General features: G+C 46.3%; 1 pseudogene; it reads right to left on the reverse strand.

The window, feature by feature from the left end:
• Window positions 1-149: 149 nt before the first annotated feature.
• LOC135549009 (SLIT-ROBO Rho GTPase-activating protein 1-like) overlaps window positions 150-9,850 on the reverse strand; it is a 24,833-nt pseudogene continuing 15,132 nt past the window's right edge.

Genomic DNA, 9,850 nt, shown 5'->3' on the forward strand with positions numbered 1-9,850 from the left:
ATATGACTAGAGTTGACAAAGCACCCTCAAATCATAGAGTTAGTGGGAGGAGCAAAATAAATGATTTTTACATTTTAACCAGCATCCAACGATATGGTTTGGAGGCCATCTTGAATACGCTGTTGGACCCAGTATTGAGTATTGTTGAATTGAAAAGTATGTTTTATATCCTTACTAAGTGTTTTAAATTATTATATATCAAGTTTAAAAACAATTGATCACAAAAATAGGTAAGTTACCCAAGCCCTGAGTTGTTGGAAACCAAACATATCCTTGTTCTGTTAGAGATAGACAGCACTGAGACAGGTTTAAAAGACAAGCAATATCACATACTAATGCCATCACACACAAGCAATATCGCATACTAATGCCATCACACACAATCATCATCACATACTAATGTCATCACACACAGACGTGTCAGAAAAATAAATCATCATTATCGGGTCACTTCTGTCCTTCTATTGGTCCGCTGGTCTAAAGAGAGCCCGTCCCCTGAAGCAAAACCCCACCTTCCTGCCCCCTGGGAGAGAGGAGGAGAGGGAGGAAGAGAACGAAGAGGAAGGGAGAGAGGAGGGAGGGGCATGGGTAGCAGGCTGCAGGAGCGGCTGGTGAGAGAGAAGCTCCTTGAAGACAGAGTTCATCGGTTTATTGACGTCCTGAAAGAGAGGGGGAAGGGAGAGAGAGGGGGAAGGGAGAGAGAGGGGGATGGGGGAGAGAGGGGGAAGGGAGAGAGAGGGGGAAGGGGGAGAGAGAGGGGAAGGGAGAGAGAGAGAGGGGGAAGGGAGAGAGAGAGGGGAAGGGGGAGAGAGAGGGGAAGGGAGAGAGAGAGGGGGAAGGGAGAGAGAGGAAGGGAGAGAGAGAGGGGAAGGGAGAGAGAGAGGGGGAAGGGAGAGAGAGAGGGGAAGGGGGAGAGAGGGGGAAGGGAAAGAGAGAGGGGGAAGGGAGAAAGAGAGGGGGAGGGAAAGAGAGAGGGGAAGGGAGAGAGAGGGGGATGGGGGAGAGAGGGGAAGGGGGAGAGGGGGGGAAGGGGGAGAGAGAGGGGAAGGGAGAGAGAGAGAGGGGAAGGGAGAGAGAGAGAGGGGAAGGGGGAGAGAGAGGGGGAAGGGAGAGAGAGAGGGGGAAGGGAGAGAGAGGAAGGGAGAGAGAGAGGGGAAGGGAGAGAGAGAGAGGGGGAAGGGAGAGAGAGAGGGGAAGGGGGAGAGAGGGGGAAGGGAAAGAGAGAGGGGGAAGGGAGAGAGAGGGGGAAGGGAAAGAGAGGGGGGAGGGAAAGAGAGAGGGGAAGGGAGAGAGGGGAAGGGAGAGAGAGGGGAAGGGAGAGATGTTTGAGTGGTCTCAGACCTACAGTATCCAGCCCCACCTATATCTCCAAATGAAACACCTGCACATCTGCAACGCTTCAAATGAACTATCTGCAATACATTTCTTTAAAGGTATTTAATTTCAGCAGTCTCCATGACGCATCACCAAAAATAACTTATTCTCCACGTACCGGTCTGTCAATATATCCTCCATCTGTCTGTCTTTCTCCTGCTCTCTGCCTCACACTGTCAAAGGTACGCTCCTGATGCCTACGCTCCTGATTCCTGAGAGAGAGACAGAGAGAGAGAGGGGGGAGACAGAGAGAGAGAAAGGAAAAAGGAGAGAGAGGGGGGAGGAGAGGGGGAAAAGGAGAGCGTGAGGAAGCGGACAAATTAGAGAGAGAGAGAGAGGGGGAGGGTAAAATGAGAGAGGGAGAGTTGCTGATTAAGTGTTTTTGGTACATTTCAGGTGTGTGCGCGTGCATGGCATGTCCTACCCTGTGTTTTGGCGTGTCATGGGGGAGAGGGGGATCTTTTGGAAGGGGCTTTCACTACCATCCACTGTCTCCCAGCCAACGAAGCACTGTCACTGTTCACCCACAGCCTGTCAAACACACACACAGACCTTTATTAGTTCTTCATATATGCAGTTAGACCCTCACAAGGCTCACTAGCATGTGCACGCGTGTCTGTGTGTGTGTGTGTGTGTGTCTGTGTGTGTGTGTGTGTGAGCATGTGCGTGTGTGTGTCTGTGTGTGTGTGTGTGTGTGTGTGTGTGTACCGTGTCGTGTTCTCAGTCAGAAGCTCTTCTGAATCCAGGTTTCCGGTACTTCCTCCTCTGACTTCCCTCGCTCCGCTCTGCCCTCCTCTGTCCTCCCTCGCTCCGCTCTGCCCTCCTCTGTCCTCCCTCGCTCCACTCTGCCCTCCTCTGTCCTCCCTCGCTCCGCTCTGCCCTCCTCTGTCCTCCCTCGCTCCGCTCTGCCCTCCTCTGTCCTCCCTCGCTCCGCTCTGCCCTCCTCTGTCCTCCCTCGCTCCTCTCTGCCCTCCTCTGTCCTCCCACGCTCCGCTCTGTCCTCCCTCGCTCCGCTCTGCCCTCCTCTGTCCTCCCTCGCTCCGCTCTGCCCTCCTCTGCTCCTCCCTCGCTCTGCTCTGCCCTCCCTCGCTCCGCTCTGCCCTCCTCTGTCCTCCCTCGCTCCGCTCTGCCCTCCTCTGTCCTCCCTCGCTCCGCTCTGCCCTCCTCTGCTCCTCCCTCGCTCTGCTCTGCCCTCCTCTGTCCTCCCTCGCTCCGCTCTGCCCTCCTCTGTCCTCCCTCGCTCCGCTCTGTTGAAGAGAGAGGGAACAGGGAAAAGGGAGTGAAGAGAGACTGAAGAGGTGTTTCTAAAAAATAGTTAAATTGTCTCTCAGCTATACTGTTTATGTTTCACTCACCCTTCCAACATGCTGATGTATTTGTGTGGTATGAGGCCCCTAACTCCTCCCACTTCCCCTCTCCACCACTCAGAAGAGGCCTTGCTGTGCAGGAGGAGGGACTCCCCCTGTTTGAAGGACAGCTCAGTAGCAGACCGAGCTGTGATCAAACATGGCCACCACCTCCCATTCTAAAGGAGGAAGCACACGTTCGTGTGTGTGTGTGTGTCTGTGTGTGTGTGTGTCCGTGTGTGTGTGTGTGTCCGTGTGTGTGTGTCCGTGTGTGTGTGTGTGTGTGTGTCCGTGTGTGTGCGTGTGTGTGTGCGTGCGTGTGCGTGTGTGTGTGTGTGGAGTTGTTCAGTCTCTCCATCTCCCTCCTCTGTGATTGGTTCACTACAAACAGAGGCAGCATCAGTCTCTCCATCTCCCTCCTCTGTGATTGGTTCACTACAAACAGAGGCAGCATCAGTCTCTCCATCTCCCTCCTCTGTGATTGGTTCACTACAAACAGAGGCAGCATCAGTCTCTCCATCTCCCTCCTCTGTGATTGGTTCACTACAAACAGAGGCAGCATCAGTCTCTCCAACTCCCTCCTCTGTGATTGGTTCACTACAAACAGAGGCAGCATCAGTCTCTCCAACTCCTTCCTCTGTGATTGGTTCACTACAAACAGAGGCAGCATCAGTCTCTCCAACTCCCTCCTCTGTGATTGGTTCACTACAAACAGGCAGCATCAGTCTCTCCAACTCCCTCCTCTGTGATTGGTTCACTACAAACAGAGGCAGCATCAGTCTCTCCATCTCCCTCCTCTGTGATTGGTTCACTACAAACAGAGGCAGCATCAGTCTCTCCATCTCCCTCCTCTGTGATTGGTTCACTACAAGCAGCATCAGTCTCTCCATCTCCCTCCTCTGTGATTGGTTCACTACAAACAGAGGCAGCATCAGTCTTTCTCTCTCTGTTCCTGTCAACAGTATGGTCAGTAGTGCCAGCATAACATTTAAAATGTGACAATATTATTATGGTCTATAAACCAGGATACTAGTTAGTATCTCTCTCTATCTATAAACCAGGATACTAGTTAGTATCTCTCTCTATCTATAAACCAGGATACTAGTTAGTACAGTGCCTTGCAAAAGTATTCGGCCCCCTTGAACTTTGCGACCTTTTGCCACATTTCAGGCTTCAAACATAAAGATATAAAACTGTATTTTTTTGTGAAGAATCAACAACAAGTGGGACACAATCATGAAGTGGAACGAAATTTATTGGATATTTTCAAACTTTTTTAACAAATCAAAAACTGAAAAATTGGGCGTGCAAAATGATTCAGCCCCCTTAAGTTAATACTTTGTAGCACTTTCGCAAGGCACTGTATCTCTCTATATCTATAAACCAGGATACTAGTTAGTATCTCTACATATCTTTAAACCAGGATACTAGTTAGTATCTCTATCTATAAACCAGGATACTAGTTAGTATCTCTCTATCTCACCAGTACTCCTGCTCCAGAGTAATGTGTTTCTCATAAACAGGCCCAGGCAGCTCTGATTGGCTGGGGAAGATAACATCATACTGGAGGATCATGGTCTTGACGAGGTCATTGACCTGCGGTTGCCTAGCAACAACATCACCAGAATCTGACCCTCTCAGGAGGCTCGGCCCGAAACACACCGCCAGGTTATAGGGCTGCATCATGTTCTCATCACTGTACTGGGACACACTACACACACAGACACACACACCGCCAAGTTATACAGCTGTGTAAGGGAGTTGGTTCAGTGAAGGTTCAGGGTATGAATGTGCAAACTGAAACGTACTGGTTGAGAAAAGCAAAGAGGTAACGTATGACGATGAGGAGCAGCCAAGGGAAGGAAGAGACAATTGACTTTATCTGAGCTGCTTTCTCTGCCAATCCCTCGTTCTCTGAGAGCGAGAGACAGCGAGAGAAAGAGAGAGAGAGAAAGAAAGAGAGACAGAGAGAGATAGAGCAGACCTAACTCACTCCATTAAATTAATCAAAACAGGAACATTCTACATTTGGCTAGAAATTCAAAAGGAAATTATCCTAACAGAGAAAAATGTCCTCCTGTGTGCTACCTATATCCCCCCACTAGAATCCCCATATTTTAATGAAGACAGCTTCTCCATCCTGGAGGGGGAAATCAATCATTTCCAGGCCCAGGGACATGTACTTGTCTGTGGCGACCTAAATGCCAGAACCGGACAAGAACCTGACACCCTCAGCACACAGGGGGACAAACACCTGCCTGGAGGTGACAGCATTCCCTCCCCCATATGCCCCCCTAGGCACAACTATGACAACATAACCAACAAAAACGGGTCACAACTCCTGCAGCTCTGTCGCACGCTGGGTATGTACATAGTCAATGGTAGGCTTCGAGGGGACTCCTATGGTAGGTACACCTATAGCTCATCTCTTGGCAGTAGTACTGTAGACTACTTTATCACTGACCTCAACCCAGAGTCTCTCAGAGCATTCACAGTCAGCCCACTGACACCCCTATCAGACCACAGCAAAATCACAGTCTACCTAAACAGAGCAATACTCAATCATGAGGCATCAAAGCCAAAGGAACTGAGTAACATTAAGAAATGCTATAGATGGAAGGAAAGCAGTTTGGAAACCTACCAAAAAACAATTAGGCAACAACAAATTCAATCCCTTTTAGACAATTTCCTGGGAAAAACGTTCCACTGTAATAGTGAAGGTGTAAACTTGGCAGTAGAAAATCTTAACCATATATTCGACCTCTCAGCTTCCCTATCAAATCTAAAAATCTCAAATAGAAAACCGAAGAAAATTAACAACAATGACAAATGGTTTGATGAAGAATGCAAAATTCTAAGAAAGAAATTGAGAAACCTGTCCAACCAAAAACATAGAGACCCGGAAAACCTGAGTTTACGCCTTCACTATGGTGAATCACTAAAACAATACAGAAATACACTACGGAAAAAGAAGGAACAGCATGTCAGAAATCAGCTCAATGTAATTGAAGAATCCATAGACTCTAACCACTTCTGGGAAAATTGGAAAACACTAAACAAACAACAACACGAAGAATTATCTATCCAAAATGGAGATGTATGGGTAAACCACTTCTCCAATCTTTTTGGCTCTATAACAAAGAATAAAGAGCAAAAACATATACATGATCAAATACAGATCTTAGAATCAACTATTAAAGACTACCAGAACCCACTGGATTCTCCAATAACATTGAATGAGTTACAGGACAAAATAAAAACCCTCCAACCCAAAAAGGCCTGTGGTGTTGATGGTATCCTCAATGAAATGATCAAATATACAGACAACAAATTCCAATTGGCTATACTAAAACTCTTTAACATCATCCTTAGCTCTGGCATCTTCCCCAATATTTGGAACCAAGGACTGATCACCCCAATCCACAAAAATGGAGACAAATTTGACCCCAATAACTACCGTGGAATATGCGTCAACAGTAACCTTGGGAAAATCCTCTGCATTATCATTAACAGCAGACTCGTACACTTCCTCAATGAAAACAATGTACTGAGCAAATGTCAAATTGGCTTTTTACCAAATTACCGTACAACAGACCATGTATTCACCCTGCACACCCTAATTGACAACCAAATAAACCAAAACAAAGGCAAAGTCTTCTCATGCTTTGTTGATTTCAAAAAAGCCTTCGACTCAATTTGGCATGAGGGTCTGCTATACAAACTGATGGAAAGTGGTGTTGGGGGTAAAACATACAACATCATAAAATCCATGTACACAAACAACAAGTGTGCGGTTAAAATTGGCAAAAAACACACACATTTCTTCACACAGGTTCGTGGGGTTAGACAGGGATGCAGCTTAAGCCCCACCCTCTTCAACATATATATCAACAAACTGGCGCGGGCACTAGAAAAGTCTGCAGCACCCGGCCTCACCCTACTAGAATCTGAAGTCAAATGTCTGCTGTTTGCTGATGATCTGGTGCTTCTGTCACCAACCAAGGAGGGCCTACAGCAGCACCTAGATCTTATGCACAGATTCTGTCAGACCTGGGCCCTGACAGTAAATCTCAGTAAGACCAAAATAATGGTGTTCCAAAAAAGGTCCAGTCACCAGGACCACAAAAACAAATTCCATCTAGACACTGTTGCCCTAGAGCACACAAAAAACTATACATACCTTGGCCTAAACATCAGCGCCACAGGTAACTTCCACAAAGCTGTGAACGATCTGAGAGACAAGGCAAGAAGGGCATTCTATGCCATCAAAAGGAACATAAATTTCAACATACCAATTAGGATTTGGCTAAAAATACTTGAATCAGTCATAGAGCCCATTGCCCTTTATGGTTGTGAGGTCTGGGGTCCGCTCACCAACCAAGACTTCACAAAATGGGACAAACACCAAATTGAGACTCTGCACGCAGAATTCTGCAAAAATATCCTCCGTGTACAACGTAGAACACCAAATAATGCATGCAGAGCAGAATTAGGCCGATACCCACTAATTATCAAAATCCAGAAAAGAGCTGTTAAATTCTATAACCACCTAAAAGGAAGCGATTCCCAAACCTTCCACAACAAAGCCATCACCTACAGAGAGATGAACCTGGAGAAGAGTCCCCTAAGCAAGCTGGTCCTGGGGCTCTGTTCACAAACACACCCTACAGAGCCCCATGACAGCAGCACAATTAGACCCAACCAAATCATGAGAAAACAAAAAGATAATTACTTGACACATTGGAAAGAATTAACAAAAAAACAGAGCAAACTAGAATGCTATTTGGCCCTACACAGAGAGTACACAGCGGCAGAATACCTGACCACTGTGACTGACCCAAAATTAAGGAAAGCTTTGACTATGTACAGACTCAGTGAGCATAGCCTTGCTATTGAGAAAGGCCGCCGTAGGCAGACATGGCTCTCAAGAGAAGACAGGCTATGTGGTCACTGCCCACAAAATGAGGTGGAAACTGAGCTGCACTTCCTAACCTCCTGCCCAATGTATGACCATATTAGAGAGACATATTTCCCTCAGATTACACAGATCCACAAAGAATTTGAAAACAAATCCAATTTTGAAAAACTCCCATATCTACTGGGTGAAATTCCAGTGTGCCATCAGAGCAGCAAGATTTGTGACCTGTTGCCACGAGAAAAGGGCAACCAGTGAAGAACACGCACCATTGTAAATACAACCCATATCTATGCTTTTTTATTTTATCTTGTGTCCTTTACCATTTGCACATTGTAAAAACACTGTATATATATATATAATACGACATTTGTAATGTCTTTATTGTTTTGAAACTTCTGTATGTGTGATGTCTACTGTTAATTTTTATTGTTTATTTCACTTTATATATTATATACCTTACTTGCTTTGGCAATGTTAACACGTTTCCCATGCCAATAAAGCCCCTTGAATTGAATTGAGAGAGAGGGATCGAGAGAGAAAGAGACAGAGAGAGAAAGAAAGAGAGACAGAGAGAAAGAAAGAGAGAGAGAAAGAAGTAATATCATGCAGTGTGGTTGTACAGTACATAATGGTGTGTGTGTGACTTACGGACACAGTCTAGTAGGTCTGTGTTGTACTCGTCAGGGAACAGAGGAGGGTCCAGTCCTCTGAAGTACAGCTTCAACACTCCAGCCACCAAATCAATGTCCCAGTCACTGTCTGTTAGAGGGTCCTCTCCTACACACACACACACACACACATATTGTTGAAAACTCTATTTCCATGCTCACACACTCTGCGACACCAAATATAATCTTTGCATGGGCATCTGACTCAACACACCCCAGTACCTCTCTCAGGCAGCACCTATAATCACCCTAAATATGATTGACACCCTTGATAAAGGTGAGCAGAAGAAGATTGTATATAAATAAAAATACAAATGCCTCAAAAACATGTGGTTACTCTATATTATTATATACTAATAAAATTACTCAGAGAAAGAGATTTTGTGTAACAAGTAAAACAAAATCTAAAAAAGAAAGGTGTAAAAATGATGAATGATTATTAATGTTTCTTATAAATAAAATCAACCAAAATCTAAATCTCCATTTAACATTCTACTTATTTTTTATAAATTCATCTCGGTATAAGGAACTGTATTGTGGCCTTTATTAATGTCTTCTTGTTTCACTGGGGAATAAAAAGGAGGTAACACGCATGTAAAATCCCTATTTCATTCATCACCATGGGGAAAGAAAATAACTCACATATGAAAAGAGACAAATGGTTGTTGACTTTCACTATTTTTTTTATTTTTATTTTTTGTACCTTTATTTAACTTGGCAAGTCAGTTAAGAACAAATTCTTATTTTCAATGACGGCCTAGGAATAGTGGGTTAACTGCCTGTTCAGGGGCAGAACAACAGATTTGTACCTTGTCCACTCAGGGGTTTGAACTTGCAACCTTCCGGTTACTAGTCCAACGCTCTAACCACTAGGCTACCCTGCCGCCCCTACACTCTAACCACTAGGCTACCCTACCGCCCCTACACTCTAACCACTAGGCTACCTGCCGCCCCTACACTCTAACCACTAGGCTACCTGCCGCCCCTACACTCTAACCACTAGGCTACCTGCCGCCCCTACACTCTAACCACTAGGCTACCTGCCGCCCCTACACTCTAACCACTAGGCTACCCTACCGTCCCTACACTCTAACCAGTAGGCTACCTGCCGCCCCAACACTCTAACCACTAGTCTACCCTGCCGCCTCTACACTCTAACCACTAGGCTACCCTGCCGCCTCTACACTCTAACCACTAGGCTACCTGCCGCCCCTACACTCTAACCACTAGGCTACCCTACCGTCCCTACACTCTAACCACTAGGCTACCTGCCGCCTCTACACTCTAACCACTAGGCTACCCTGCCGCCCCAACACTCTAACCACTAGGCTACCCTGCCGCCCCTACACTCTAACCACTAGGCTACCTGCCGCCTCTACACTCTAACCACTAGGCTACCCTGCCGCCTCTACACTCTAACCACTAGGCTACCTGCCGCCCCTACACTCTAACCACTAGGCTACCCTGCCGCCTCTACACTCTAACCACTAGGCTACCCTACCGTCCCTACACTCTAACCACTAGGCTACCTGCCGCCTCTACAC

The sequence above is a fragment of the Oncorhynchus masou genome, chromosome 12 (genome assembly GCF_036934945.1).
Source record: "Oncorhynchus masou masou isolate Uvic2021 chromosome 12, UVic_Omas_1.1, whole genome shotgun sequence".
Lineage (NCBI taxonomy): Eukaryota > Metazoa > Chordata > Actinopteri > Salmoniformes > Salmonidae > Oncorhynchus > Oncorhynchus masou.